At 43.2% G+C, this 15,644-nt stretch overlaps 1 protein-coding gene across 1 annotated transcript in view; it reads left to right on the plus strand.

Annotated features, from left to right (window-relative positions):
* LOC133151521 (zinc finger protein 638-like) overlaps positions 1-15,644 on the plus strand; it is a 130,147-nt gene that overhangs the window by 31,657 nt on the left and 82,846 nt on the right. Inside the window, exons 2-4 of the mRNA XM_061274621.1 lie at positions 14,232-14,293; positions 14,387-14,416; positions 15,085-15,158. The gene's annotated coding sequence lies outside the window, so the exon portion shown is untranslated. The remainder of the gene's footprint in view (positions 1-14,231; positions 14,294-14,386; positions 14,417-15,084; positions 15,159-15,644) is intronic.

Consider the following 15,644-nt stretch of genomic DNA (forward strand, 5'->3'; position numbering starts at 1 on the left):
GACAAAGATGACGAAAAGCCCCACGTACTACCGGCATCATTAGCGGCTTTGTTTGTAAGTGACACGGAGGACGAAGAGTTTGAAGGATTTAATGATTTGGAGTGACACAGAAGGTTTGAAAAATTATTATGGCTTTTACGCACACTCAGTACTACTCTCCGGAGCTCTCTTTCACCTCCGTGGATTGAAATTGGGGGCCGGCGCTCGGCCGGGTGGCTGTCCAGGGATGGTGGATGGGGCTCGGACATTGCTTTTACGCTCGCCCGGTCCTACTCTACGGAGCTCTCTTTCACCTCCGTGGATGGAAGTCGGGGGCCGGCATTCGGCCGGGTGGCAGTCCGGGGACGGTGGATGGGGCTCGGACATGGCTTATACGCACCCCCGGTCCTATTCTATGGAGCTCTCTTCCACCTCCGTGGCTGGAAGTGCCACCTCCGGGGATGGAAGTCCACGCCGCCACACACCTGGAAGTCGACGCCGGTGCTTGGGTCTGTGTGGTGGTGAACTATTTATGTTATAGTTATTTGATATATTTTATTTCGTGTCACAACTTGTATATGTTTTTATCATTACAGTTCAGTACTTGTTGGCTCGTTGAACTCTTGTTTTGTTAAATAAAGAGACGTTTACCAAACCCACGTCTTTCCTTGTACTTTGTTAACGCTATAATATAGTTATACACTAGATCTGTGGAATAACGACGAGGCTGACGTCAGGGCGCACGCATGGCATTGTTGACAAAGGACAAGGAATTTGATTGATGGATTTAATGATTTGGAGTGACAGATGGTTTGATAATGTTGTTGTTTATATGATAGTTATTTGATTTACACTTTATATATCATTATATGGGTCTGTGGAATATTTAGAATATTTAGACGTCAGCGGCGCGGTGCATACGCGGCATCGTTTCCATAAAGGACGATCGATGGATTTAATGAATTGGAGTGACACAGATGGTTTTATAAATGTGTTATTTATGTAATAGTTATTTGAATAACTCTGAATGTTACGTCAGGCCCGTTCTCAGCTCTTCGTTTGTGTTTGTCACGTTAGCATACCTATCGTTTAGCCTGTTAATGCTCGTTCATGTCGGTTCTTGGTGTTGGATTTTGTCCAATAAATATACCCCAAAATGCGACTTGTACTCCGGAGCGACTTACATATGTTTTTTTTTTCACGTTATTGTGCATTTTATGGCTAATGCGACCCATATTCCGGAGCGACTTTTAGTCCGAAAAATACGGTATTTACAAAGAAAGACGGTACACCAAAAGCCTTTTAAAAGTTTTAATGTCTTTCTAAACGCTGCCTGTGACGCAGCAGTAATGCCGCAGCAACACGGAAGTGTGCACGTGAGTTATTTACAAAGAAAGACGGTATACAGAAAGCCTTTTTAAAGTTTTAATAACATACCTTAACATTTCTTTCCAAACACTGCCTGTGACACGGCAGTAATACCGCAGCAACACGGAAGTAACACAACACTAATAAGGCTGGATTAAAAAAACATACTGGGGGTTACCAGCTGCCTGCTGGTGTCATTGAACGCGCCTCTTGGATCGTCGGTCTTGATTGGTTTGGTGTATTTTTGAAACTGCAGTGGCAAAAGTGGCCCCAAGGAGCCTAACCACCTCAGGCCTATTGGCTTGACTTCCCACCTGATGAAGACTATAGAAAGGATCATCCTGGGTCACCTGCGTTCATTCGTTGGAGCGCAGCTGGACCCCCAGGCAGTTTGGTTACCGGCCTGGTGTTGGGGTGGACGATGCAGTGATTTATTTACTGCACAGAACTAGGGTTGCAAAATTCCGGGAATTTTCAAACTTGGAAACTTTCCATGGGAATTAACGGGAATTAACGGGAATTAACGGGAATAAACGGGAATAAACGGGAATAAACCGGGAATTTACTAAACTGAAGGTATGTTCTTATTAGGGAACTTAAATATAGTTGTGTAAAATAATATTTTAGCATAATCCTGACTAAAACAACCAGATATCATGCAGCACAGTTGAATATCTTTGCTATCACATGCTCACATAGCTGCAGGGCCACTGAGACCACGCCCCCTACATGTGCTGTTCATTCCTCCATCACATGCACAGATGATTTATACAATTCTGGACCACACTTTTGAGTCCAGAGCACACAAATTGAAGCCAGACTTTTGAGCCTGTGGACTGCATGAAGTGAAGTAAGTTTTGATGACATTATATGGTAATATATTTAGAGATATTTTTATATGTAAGTGCTATATTTAGCCTTATGGTGGAAAAAATAAAACTGGTCAAAACCAAATAAACCACAATTTATACAGTAAATATCACTTTAACAGACAGGAGTGGAACTTTGATGTTGCTAGATATCATTTGCACCTAAGTAAATAACAATAACTAATAGTTTTAAAAACATCTTGTATGTTTTGGATTTTATGAGTTGTATCCCCACCAGGATACATTGGACACATCCCCAGGGATGTGTAGCTTCACAGACACATTGTTGTATTTTTTCAGAGTTGTGGGTTAAGAATTAAGAACAATAACATTTAGTTGTTTTTTTATATTAAATTATAAACAATTTAATAATTTTAATATAACTTCAACAGCTCAGGGACATCAAAGAGAGAAAAATGCCACGTGCGCCATCCGATGTGTGGAGACATTTCACACAAGCTAATTTGCAAGGAAAGTCTTTGTATATCTGCAAATATTGTGAAAAGGCATACACAAAAAATGCCACAAAAATGCAGCAGCATATTGCAAAGTGCAACAAATTTCCTCAAGGCTCAACACGTGCAACAGATGGGAGTTCCACTACAGATGAAAATAAATCTGCATCAGCCGCATCAGAGTCAGATACCCTCTCATCAGCTCCTGGTCCCTCTGGCATCAGAGGATTCTTTGATCATATGGATGAACAAAGCAAGAGACGTGCAGATGAGTGTATCGCTCGTGCAGTCTATGCAACTGGCTCACCCCTGATGCTAACGGCCAATGTGTACTGGAAGAGATTTTTGAATGTTCTCCGGCCAGCATACACCCCCCCAACCAGACATGCGCTATCCACTCATTTGCTGGATGAAGAGTTTGGCAGGGTGCAGACAAAAGTCAAGGAAACTATTGACAAAGCAGACTGTATTTCAGTCATCTCAGATGGATGGTCAAATATCCGTGGACAGGGTATCATCAACTACATTGTCACCACTCCTAAACCTGTATTCTTCAAGAGTGTAGACACAAAGGACAACAGACACACAGGCATCTACATTGCTGATCAGCTGAAAGTGGTCATCAATGATCTTGGACCAGAGAAGGTTTTTGCACTTGTGACTGATAATGCGGCAAATATGAAGGTTGCCTGGGAACACGTGGAGGAGACCTTCCCTCATATAACAACCATTGGCTGTGCTGCCCATGCTCTCAATCTTCTCCTTAAAGACATAATGGCACTAAAGACAATGGACATTCTATACAAGCGAGTGAAGCAAGTTGTCAAGTATGTGAAGGGCAAACAAGTAGCTTCAGCAACTTATCTGTCAAAGCAAAAGGAAAAAAACAAAAATACCACGCTGAAGCTCCCCAGCATCACACGATGGGGTGGCGTTGTCATCATGTATGACAGTCTTTTGGATGGAAAGGAGTCCCTGCAAGAGATGGCCATATCCCAGACTGCAGGCATTAAAAGTGACATAAAGAAAGTCATGTTAGATGATGTGTTTTGGGAAAGATTGTCCAGCAGTCTGGGAATCCTCAAACCAATTGCAGCAGCAATAGCCAAGATAGAGGGTGATGGTGCCATCTTATCAGATGTCCAGTGTCTTTGTGAGTGTCAGTTTCAAAGGTTAGATGTTGTATAGTTCTTGTCACACGCTTATCTTAAACACTGTGTACAGCTGTTGCTCATACCCTTTTGAAGGTGGAGGTAGAATGTCCAAATGGAGGCAAGCATGCATGCAGGCCGAGGTAGAGAGGCGATGGCAGGCAGGCAGGCCGAGGGAGAGAGGCAATGGCAGGCAGGCAAAGGTGGTAGGCCAAGCAAGGATAGGGGGGAGAGGGAATGGCAGGCAGGCAAACAGGTGGCACACAGGTACAAATCCAAATAGTTTGTAAATCAACTAAGGTTTCAACATAAAGGGTTCAAAGAAGTAAACTACAGTTTGGTTCCTAAATTCCAAGAGCTACAAGCCTGGGGCAAACTTGAAGTAGCTTGAAGCGGGCTTTTTAGCGGTAAAAAACTATGTCACTACTGTCTTCCTTCCTTGTCTAACTGAGACTAACTACCAAGTGGGAGCAGCCTATTTATTTCCCTGATCAGGTGACTGATCAGGTGACCAAATGCTTTGTCAAATAACGGTCCATGGCCCAAGGCCAGCGAATCTTAAACAAAAGTAAGAATTTAATCTAAGGTAACTAAATTGGCTCCAACATATCCGGCCCCTTATAGCTACCACGTGTGGCTATAACAAAATATTCACAATGGGGGCAATTTTCAAAAAATAAACAATGTTAATTTCTTAATTCTGATTTTAAATTTACGTCCAATTATACTACAAATGTGTGCAAGTATCAGTGTATGAAAGTGATGCAAATGTAAGCACATGCGCAGTCTTTGTTCAATGTTGGTTGTTGGCTTTTACCAACAGGTAGATCTTGCTGATGGGCCGTAAGAGCTGGTTGGTTCTCGTTTGCAGTCTCACAGAACGAACAAGGCCCTTGTAATCTGCTATGGCTTCGATTACTCTTCCGATCACCCATGAGCCTCGCGGTGCTGTAGGATCAGCTATCACAACAATGTCTCCCACACCAAAGTTGGGCCTGATGCGGGACCATTTGGATCGTTCTTGCATGAGTGGAACATATTCCCGTATCCACCGTGTCCAGAAAACATCTGCGATATACTGTGTTTGCCGCCATCGCCTTCGGGCGTACAAGTCTTCCTGTTTGAATGTTCCTGGTGGAAGCACGGGCTGGACCTTTAGCTGCAGTAGGTGATTAGGCGTCAGTGGTTCCAAGTCATTAGGGTCACTGGAAACGGTTGTCAAAGGACGGCTGTTCAGGATGGATTCAACCTCGCACATTACTGTTACTAAACCTTCATCATCCAAAGACTGCTGGTTTGTGATGGAGGATAATATCCTTTTCACCATTCTTATTATGCGCTCCCAGATGCCTCCATGGTGTGCACCAGCTGGAGGATTGAACGTCCACTTGACACCTTTCTGGATAAGACTACGCTCAATTTGATCCATGTTCCATCGTTTCAGTGCTTCCCGTAGCTCCTTTTCAGCAGAGATCAAGTTAGTTCCATTGTCCGACCTTAATTCTTTCACTTGGCCTCTTCTGGCTATGAAGCGCCTAAACGCATTCACGCAAGAGTCTGTATCCAATGAGTGTGCTACTTCCAAATGGACTGCTCTAGTAGTCAGGCAAGTAAATAGCACGCCATAACGTTTTGCCATGCCACGCCCTCTTCTCACCTCTATTGGTCCAAAGTAATCCACTCCAACATGTGAGAATGGAGGGAGGTCAGGGGTCAAACGATCAATTGGCAGATCGGCCATCTTTTGTTCACCTGCACGTGCAAAGTTCCGCCTGCAGGGGACACAATTGTTCACAATTTCCCTTGCAAGAGAATTTGCACAAGGAATCCAATATTTTTGCCTTAAACTTGCCAAGATGTGATTTCTGCCACAACGGCCAACTTGCTGATGAATGTGTTGAAGCAGAAGCTCAGAAACGTGATGCCTTTTAGGCAAGATAGCTGGATGTTTCGGTACCTCTGGCATAGCCATCCTGCTCAGGCGACCACCAACCCTCAATAAGCCATGGTCAAGGACTGGGTCCAGTCTGAAGATGGAGCTTTTCCGGTTGACATTCCTTCCGTTGTGCAAGCATGCCATCTCCTGTGGAAATCCTTGATTTTGGCAGAACTTCACAATGGCTTCTTCTGCCTCTTCCAGGTCTTGAACAGAGAGTGTCTTAGGGCCAGCCATGTCTGCCTTTGAGGCCCCCTTTCTTTTGAGAACACATTGTGTGAGCAAACTCCTCAGCTTCAGGAACCAGGCAACGGCTCTTCTGAGTTTATTCCAAGTGGAGAAGTAATTCAGCAACACACTAGTTGGATCATGGGTACTGGCTAACGTGGCATGTACTTGAACTTCTCTTCTCAATTCTGAGTCATCTGGAGGAATAGCAAGGTCGACAGGTACGTTGGGCCAGTGCTGGGTTAAGTCTTTCAGGAATTTGGGACCATTGATCCAGTTGTTGCCTTTCAGAATGTCTGCAGTGTTTAATCCGCGGGATGCATAGTCTGCTGGGTTCAATTTTCCAGGAATGTGTTTCCACTGTAATACATCAGACCTGCTTCTGATTGTATTTACACGATTTGCAACAAATGTGTGAAATCGTCTATTGTCATTCTTTATGTATTTCAACACTGTCGTACTGTCTGTCCAAAACACGGCTGGTTCCAAGTCCATTTTTAATTCCTCTACGAGCATCCCTTCTACACGAACTGCCAGCACTGCAGCAGTCAGCTCCAGACACGGGATTGTCATAAATTTCAACGGTGCCACTCTTGATTTCCCTATCACAAACTTCACATGTACCTGCTCCTTACTGCTGACCAACCTCAGATACGTCACCATGCCATATCCTACTTCACTTGCATCGCAAAAGTGGTGAAATTGTGCATGTTCAACTTTTCCAAAGTTCTTTGGTTTGAAACTGCGGGTGATGTTGAAGGCTGTAAGAGTCCGAAGGCTATGCAGCCAACGTTTCCAGGATTGTGCATGAGTGTTCGGTATGTCTTCGTCCCAGGTAAGGTTCAGCTTGCAAAGTTCCTGCAACAGATGTTTTGCTGGGAAAGTCACTGGGGCAAGAAATCCTAGCGGGTCATAGATTGAACTAACCGTGGACAGGATGCCTCGCCTGGTGCATGGTTGCTCTTTGAGAGCCACGTGGAATTTGAAGACATCATCTTCTGCACTCCAGTGCACACCAAGGGTCCTTTCTAGTGGCAGGTCGTCCAGGTCTAGGTCCAAGTCCTTCACTCCCTTAGCCCTTTCACATTCAGGAATGTGGACCAAGACGTTTCGGCTGTTACTGGACCACTTGGTGGGATTGAAACCTCCTGCTGCACACAGAGCTTTCAACTCCTTGCACAGTTGAATGGCATCGGTCTCTGTATCCACAGACTTCAGCAAATCATCAACATAGAAGTTGTTGAGGACTGTGTTCACTGCTTCAGCTGAAAAGCTTCCTTTGTTATCCTCAGCTGTCCTCTTTAAGGCATAACTGGCACAACTGGCTGATGATGTTGCGCCAAAGAAGACCTCAAAGAAGACATCCAGACAGTCCTGCCCACTTCCCTACTGCTTAAAGCAGAGGAAACTGCTGTTGTGAAGTTGCTAGAAAAGCGCAGGGAGTTCTGCATGAAGCCGTTGCATGCAGCAGCATACATGCTGGACCCAAAATATGACAGGGATTTACTCTCTGGGGAAGAGATGAGCAGTGCTTACACCGTTATTACAGCCTTGTCAGACCACCTGGGCCTTGATAAAGGCAAAGTACTTGGCAGTTTGGCAAAGTACAGAACAAAGCAAGGCCTTTGGGAAGGGGATGCAATCTGGCAGTCATGCCAGCATATATCTGCAGCCACCTGGTGGAAGGGACTTTGTGGATCGGAGGCTCTTGCACCTATAGCCTCCATCATACTCCAGATCCCACCATCATCAGCTGCCTCAGAGCGAAACTGGTCCATGTTTGGGAACACACACACAAAGGTGCGCAACAGGCTCACAAATCTGAGAGTGGAAAAATTGGTTGCTATTCGGGCTAACCTGAGGCTCTTTGAGCCTGACAAAGAGCCATCCTCCACAAGGCTGGACAGTGACTCTGAAGAGGAAGAGTTAGAGTCCGATGTTGAGGAAGTGGACATGCAGGATGTTGAGACCCACGAATGCCTACTGCCTGAAAGGGTTTAGCAAGAAAATGAGAAGCTTGAGAAGCTCTAGGGAAGCTGACTTTTTTTTATGTGCATGTGGATTGGGACTTTTTTGGAGAGATTTATTTAACATTTTGAATGGGACTTTGTTTGGATTTTTGGATTAGGGGGATGCATTTGTGTTCATTTTTGAGTAAAATTTAACTCCACGTTCATGTGTTTGTTCTGTTTGATTGTTCAACTTATAAATAAATCTGTTTTAATTGTATCTGCTTTAATTGTATTATTTTGCTTATAACTAAACAATTATTTTTGCTTAGATATGATACCTTTCCACTAAATTACCCTCAATTCCCATAAATTCCCATTAAATTCCCATGAATTCCCATAAATTCCCATAAATTCCCATAATTCCCATGGAAAGTTTCCAATTTGGAATATTCCCAAAATTCCCGAGCTTAACTTCCCATGGAAATTTACCGGAAACTTTCCGGAAATTTACCGGAAATTTTCCACCCCTTTGCAACCCTACACAGAACACTGCTTCACCTGGAGGACAACAGGAGCACTGGGACGATCATGATATTCAATTTCTCCAGCGCTTTTAACACCATCCAGCTGTCACTGCTTAGGGTGAAGATGGAGAAGGCGGGTGTGGACCAGCACCTGGCTGCATGGACAACGGACTTCCTCACTGAGCGGCCGCAGTATGTGAGGTTACATCGCTGTGAGTCCAACGTGGTGCGCTGCAGCACAGGTGTCCCCCAGGGTACGGTGCTCTCTGCTTTCCTTTTCACCCTGTTCACTTCAGACTTTACCCACAACACCGCTCACTGCCACATCCAGAAGTTCTCCGACGACACGGCCATTGTTGGATATGTCTTGGAGGGGAACGATCTGGAATATAGGACGGTCATCAAGGACTTTGTCAGCTGGTGTGAGCTCAACCAGCTTCAGCTGAACACCAGCAAGATGAAGGAGTTGATTGTGAGCTTCGGCAGGACACCACCCATCTTCACTCCGGTGAACATCCAGGGATCGAACATTGAGGTAGTAGAGAACTACAAATTCCTGGGTGTTCGCCTTAACAACAAACTGGACTGGACTGATCACACCCACGCCCTGTAAAATAAGGGCCAGAGCCGGCTCCACCTGCTGAGGAGACTGAGGTCCTTCGGTGTGTGCAGGGCTCTTCTCCGGACCTTCTATGAGTCTGTGGTGGCCTCAGCCATCCTCTACGCTGTGGTCTGCTGGGGTGGGGGCAGTACTGACCGGGACAGGGGGAGACTGAATAAGATGGTCAGAAGAGCGAGCTCTGTCCTGGGCTGTCCCCTGGACTCCATTGAGGTTGTGGGTGAGAGGAGGACTTTGATTAAGAGTAAATCCATCATGGACCACACCTCTTAACCCATTCAAGAGATTGTGCGGTCCCTGAGCAGCTCCTTTAGCAGCAGACTTTTGCACCTTCGGTGTAGGAAGGAATGGTTCCGCAGGTCCTTCATTCCCTCTGCTGTCAGACTTTACAACATGCATGCCACCTCATAAAATAAAGTGTTTTGTTTCTACTAGCGGCACTTGTGTTTGTCCACTACCACTAGGCCACTGAGCTGTACCCGAAAACAAACAGGAAGGGCCCCAAAATGAACAGGAAGTGACCCAGTATGACCAGGAAGTGAACCGAAAGTGCCCCAATTTTAACAGGTAGTGAACAGGAAGCGCCCCAAATCAAACCGGAAATGACCCAAATCAAACCCGAAGTGACCCAAATAAACAGGAAGTGACCTTTTAAACCGGAAGTGACCCCGAAAACCGGAAATGACCTCAACTAAACCGGAAATGCACTAAATTAAACCCAAAGTGCCCCAATTAAACCGGAACTGACTTTATTTCAACAAGAAGTGCCCTAAATCAAACCAGAAGTGACCTAAATGTAACATTTGCTCTAACTTTTACAATTTTACCCGTTTCAACTTTTGAACTCCAAAGTGAACCTCTTGAACCTGTAGTTTTTGTTTTGTTCTAAATTTCAAAAATCTTTGGTGCAATTTTTGTTTTAAATTCCCATTCATCCTCTATGAGGCATTCAACATTTGCTCTAACTTCTACATTTTTCAACTGATTCAACCCGTTCCAAATTTCAACTGTTAATCTTTTTCCTACCTATTCAACAACTTACCAAAAATTACAAATTTTCAATTTTGAAATTCACCACAAATTCTCCAAAATTTCGTTTTACACTTCTATTCTTTACATTTCTCAAGTAATTCAACTCCTTTCAACATCATTCGGCAGCATTCCCCAAAAAGTTATTCAAAGTCTTCGCCTTCATTTCTCCAGAAATTGCATTTTCTAGTTATTTTTAACCTGGTCAGTGTCCTAAACATCATTTCTATTCATTTTGAAACCCACTTGATAAATAAGTGCGAGTTTTCATGAAAAACTCAAAATTGTCTGCGTGAACCCAGACGTTGAACGATAGTGTTGGATTTGGCCCACAATTTGAGAAGGGCGTTATCCGCGCCTCACGGCAAAGGCCTTAGCCTATCACCTGTTATCCAATTTACTCATTGCATGCTCGTTTTATTTCTTCAGTTTTAGGAAAAGGCTAAGACACTGAAACAAAATTTAGATTTACACAGGTTGGCTGAGTTCAATCCCAATTCTTGTTAAGAAAGCTCTGTTTTCAGGAAAGTATAATACAGCGCTGGGCCTGCGACCATGCCCAAGGGCAGAAAGTCTCCACCCAGAAAAGGCAACGTTCAAGGTTCTTTGGTCAGCTTATATTCAGTTGCACATGCCAGTGTGGACCGAGTTTGATGGGTGATGAGTCAGTGGGTGTGGAAAGTTCGCAGGATAGTTTGATTCCATGGGAGTGGGTCCTGGTTCGGTGAGAGCTGGTTTCGTGGGGGTGAGTGCTGATTATGGGCGATTCAGTGTGTGTTGGGGCGGTTGTTTTCCATCCCATCTTTCGGCCTTGGCGATCACCTTTGGCCGGGTTCTTGTTTGTTTTCCTCCTGCCGCTCTTCCTCTGGCACCTCTACCGGTTTTATCTCCACGTGTTCTTCCTGTAAACCGTTCTTGCCCATTCTTTCTTGCAAAACTGCTCAGTGAGGTTGGATGGAGAGCGTTTGTGAACAACAGTCTTCAGCTCTTTCCACAGATTCTCGATTGGATTCAGGTCTGGACTTTGACTTGGCCATTCTAACATCTGGATAGGTCTATTTGTGAACCATTCCATTGTAGATTTGGCTTTATGTTTTGGATCATTGTCCTGTTGGAAGATAAATCTCCGTCCCAGTCTCAGGTCTTTTGCAGACTCCAACAGGTTTTCTTCCAGAATGGTCCTGTATTTGGCTCCATCCATTTTTCCAGAAGTTGACAATTTTTTCTTTGGGTCTTTTGTTAAACGACAGTTTGGAAATCTGGCTTTTTACTTTTCCTCAGAATTAATGGCTCCATTCCTGCTGAATAGGCTTTACGCCAATGTCGGTGCAGGACTTGTTTCACTTCAGCCAGCATCTTCACAAAGTCTTTTTGTTCTGGGGTTCATTCACAGCATTTTTTTCTCCTTTCTGAGAGCACTGTGAAGCGCTGTTGGACATCCAATGTTGTTCATCGGTTCAATTATTTGAACCGATGAACATGGTTTAACTGATGTATTGTTACAGCATTTTCTATCCATTTTTTTTTATTGTGCACAAAAAGGAATAGAATTTAATGAAAAAAATAATGACTAGACCAGGAGTAACGGGAGAACGATGTTTAAATACAATAATCCATCGTTTATTGCGGATACACTATTCCATAAAAGACCTAAATGAATCTTTATTGTGTTTTTAAACTGTAATTTTCTTTTAAATGTTTTTTTTGTATTTTTAAACACTTTTGTAAACATTTTAAAGTCCAACTGATTTTCATAAATATTCTTCTTTATTTAAATAAGAAGATAAAGGAAATAAATAAGAGTACATATATTATTACAATATCCACACAAGACTATTATAAACCATTATTGTAGTTTTGTACACTTCATTATTTTTTAAACACTTTTTTGTATTTTTAAACACTTTTGTAAAAATGTTAAAGTCAAACTGACTTTAAATAAGAGTACATTTATTGTTAGAATATCCACACAAGACTATTATGAACCATTATTGTAGTTTTATACACTTAGTTATTTTTTTTAAACACTTTTTTGTATTTTTAAACACTTTTGTAAAAATGTAAAAGTCAAACTGACTTTCAGAAACATTATTTAAATAAATAGTATAGAGTAAATAGAGTAAATATATTTTGGTACAATATCCACACAAGACTTTAATGAACCTTTTTTTTTTAAGTGTAAACGTGTCTGGCTCCTGCCCTTGCATGCTGGCTGGCTTATGCACCCCAGCGCAAGGGCTGGCTCATAAAACTATTAAAATTTCATTTGTATACACTCTTATTTTACTTTTAAATGTTACTATATTTTAAACACTTTTTTATACATTTTAAAGTCTAAACGTGTCACGGCTCCGCTCTGCTCTTGCCGTGCTGACTGGCTGACGGGCGCATCCACACATCGCTCAGAGGCACGCCCCTTGCTATTAGTGCTCATTGTCTCACTAATTACTAGGATTTAGTCTCAAATCCTGGACGGCAGTGTTTTTTTCCCACGTGCGCGACAGCTATCTCTGCACCCGGCGCTTGTCCTCAGTGCCCGCCCCATGCTATCAGCGCTCATTGCCGTTGTCTCGACTGTTTCTGCACGGCGATGCATATTTCCGTAGTACGCGGCTGTGTCACGTCTCCTCTCTCGCCCTGCTGGCCGGCTCACGTGCACTCCACGCATCGCCAATACGGAACTGCTAACCATCAGTCCTCACAGTTTTGGCTGCTTTGACACACACGGCTGCCACCTGATTCTCATTTGCCTGACCCGCGGTCTTACGAGATGCCCACACAACGCGAGCTCGTTGACCGAATCATCAGCTTGCCTCATCGTTGTGCATTTGAGCCCTACTTGTTTCCTATAAACTTTGCCCAAATAAAGATTTTGTGTTGGATTTGGTTGTCATGCCTCGTTTGTGACAAAGAAACAAAGCGCAAATTGGAGATGTTGCTGATTCAGCTGACACTAACGAGGTGGAGGAGTGGATACGTAGCAGGAGATTGAGATAAAGCCTGGATAGAGCTGCTTTTACAGCTCTAAGCTAATCATCGGCAAGAATACATATCAACATGTTCCCATTGGTGTCCTACCGGCCAATAGTGTGCTGTAAAGTCATATGGGCAGACAAACACCCGTGCTCCAAGTGAAGCTGCAAAAAGCCGCGATGTACCGAATATATTCGCAATATTTGTTTTCATAAAAGCCCGCAATGCACCGTGGCCACGATAGGTGAACCGTGAAGGGATTACTGTATATGCTCTGATGACCAGGTAACAAGGGACAGGTGGCGGCAATTAGCACCTGTGAGCAATGTGCGTCACTGCGGATGTGACTGAGGACAAGTGCGGGAGATGTAGCAGCTGGTCGCACGTGAGAGAAAAGCACTGGGGTGTAGGAGCAGGCGGTACGTGGCAATATTACAATATTTTCTGCATCATACGGCACAATTAAAAGCCTTTAATTTTCTCAAAAACTGAAGATGCGCCTTTTAATAAGGTGCATCTTTTGTGAGGACCGAATTCCACAATCTGTAAGTGTTGCGTGGCTGCCGCTGCGGAGACATAATATTTAGACCCAAGAAACCAATCAGAAGACATGACGTATGTAAAATACGTAGGCGGTGTGGGGGTAAACCAATCAGAGAACTGTATGTACCTCCGTACTCAATGTATTGCGTGCAGTTCTTTGATCAGTTACATATTACATATTCCGCTTATTACGTCCCTGTGGTGGGAGGCAGCCACACAACAACATTTACAGATTTTGGAATTCGGTTTACTCAAAAGACGCACATTTTTCAAAGGTGCACCTTAAGGTTTTGAGCTTTTAAGTGTGCCTTCTAGTGCAGAAAATACAGTACTTTAAATGTGGCCATTGTTTCAAAAGGTTTGTTCAAAGAGGAGAGAAGTATATTTGCAGCTTTTGCCATTTAATCAATGCTATGTTTCAGTACGTTAGTTTGTGTAGGAACAACAGCAGGATTGTTTTACACCACTCCAATCCACGTTTTGCAAGATGGCCGTGTTGTACAGCTTAAAAAAATGTTAAAAAATTTTATGTTTTGTTTGTGAATGGGAATCTGTCTTTGGATGGTTCCCATGACTGTGATTGTGACTTTTGTGGTTTTCTGTAGGACTGGATTGACCATATAAATACTGTTAACCACACAGCCGCCTGCAGGGACCTGCGCAACAAGTGAGAATATTATTGCTTTGCCAAAACCTTTTTACACCCTTTGCTCAGAACTTCATGAATGTAATTGAACATATGTTGTCTGTTTTCTTAAAGGTATCCTGAATGGAACCCATATCTGAAAAGGTTAGTTTATATTTGACCTAACCACAATTGTATCAGTCTTAGTTAAGATGGTCAAGAGAATGAGCTCTGTTCTGGGCTGTCCCCTGGACTCCATAGAGGTTATGGGTGAGAGGAGGATGTTAATTAAGCTGAAATCCATCATGGACAACACCTCTCACCCCCGACATGACATTGTGCGGTCCCTGAGCAGCTCCTTTAGCAGCAGACTATTACACCCACAGTGTATGAAGGAAAGATTCCGCAGGTCCTTGATTACCACTGGTGTCAGATTCTACAACATGTGTGGCGCCGGATAAAATTGTGTTTCGTCTCTACCGCTACTAGTGGCACTTGTCTTTGTCCTTGTCTGTTATTTGTCCTTTTTTAAATTTGGCACTTGTATTCTTGCAAGTAAACAAAGACAAGTAAATTTCCCCGCTGTGGGATGAATAAAGTTCTATCATCATCTTCATCAATATGTATTGATAATGGTGCTAGATATCTTATTGTATTTTTTTGTAACATTATGTGCTATAAATTCAATACAGTTCCATTGAGTGTCTTACGTAGCTGTCCTTTGCATTGCAACTGGTTTACAACTGTCAAACAGATTCCAAATTTAGTGCTCACTCACCTCTGTTTATACTTAGATTACCTTTGCATTCTTGTTTCCAACACCCACTCCACAGCAAATGCAGAGTGAAATCTCACAGGCTGCATGCAAGACATTCTCCTCAGGATGATCGCCAACTTCACTGCACAGGTTTTCTTCCCCTTTATTCTATCACTTTCTGGTATTTGTTTACATGGTGAAGAAGTCTAGTGAATATGAATTACGTGTCAAAAATATTTTCGCAGACCGGCCTTTATATAAATAAATAATACATTTATATAAATAAATAATGCATTTATAATAAATATTTAAATACGATGAAATAAAATGATACGACTGGCATAAAAACAAGTATAAACAACATAAAAATTAAACTCACCATTACGTTGAATTAGTGGGGGGCACTGAGTTTGTTTCTCAGAAACGAGCCGGTCCCATCTAAGCGTAATCGGAGACAATGACACCCGAAGTGGTTAAGGTTTGTCTTTTAATGCAGGATGCTTGGTCTCCATGTGCCGAAGCAGTTTTGAAGGCTTCATTGCCTCGTAAGCTAGACTGTCGCCACATATTATGCAGAGTGGGCTTGGCGCGTCAGTCACCTGTGGCGATAAATCCATATTTTAAGTAGGACTCCAG

This window comes from Syngnathus typhle, linkage group LG3 (assembly GCF_033458585.1).
Source record: "Syngnathus typhle isolate RoL2023-S1 ecotype Sweden linkage group LG3, RoL_Styp_1.0, whole genome shotgun sequence".
In the NCBI taxonomy this organism is placed as follows: Eukaryota; Metazoa; Chordata; class Actinopteri; order Syngnathiformes; family Syngnathidae; genus Syngnathus; species Syngnathus typhle.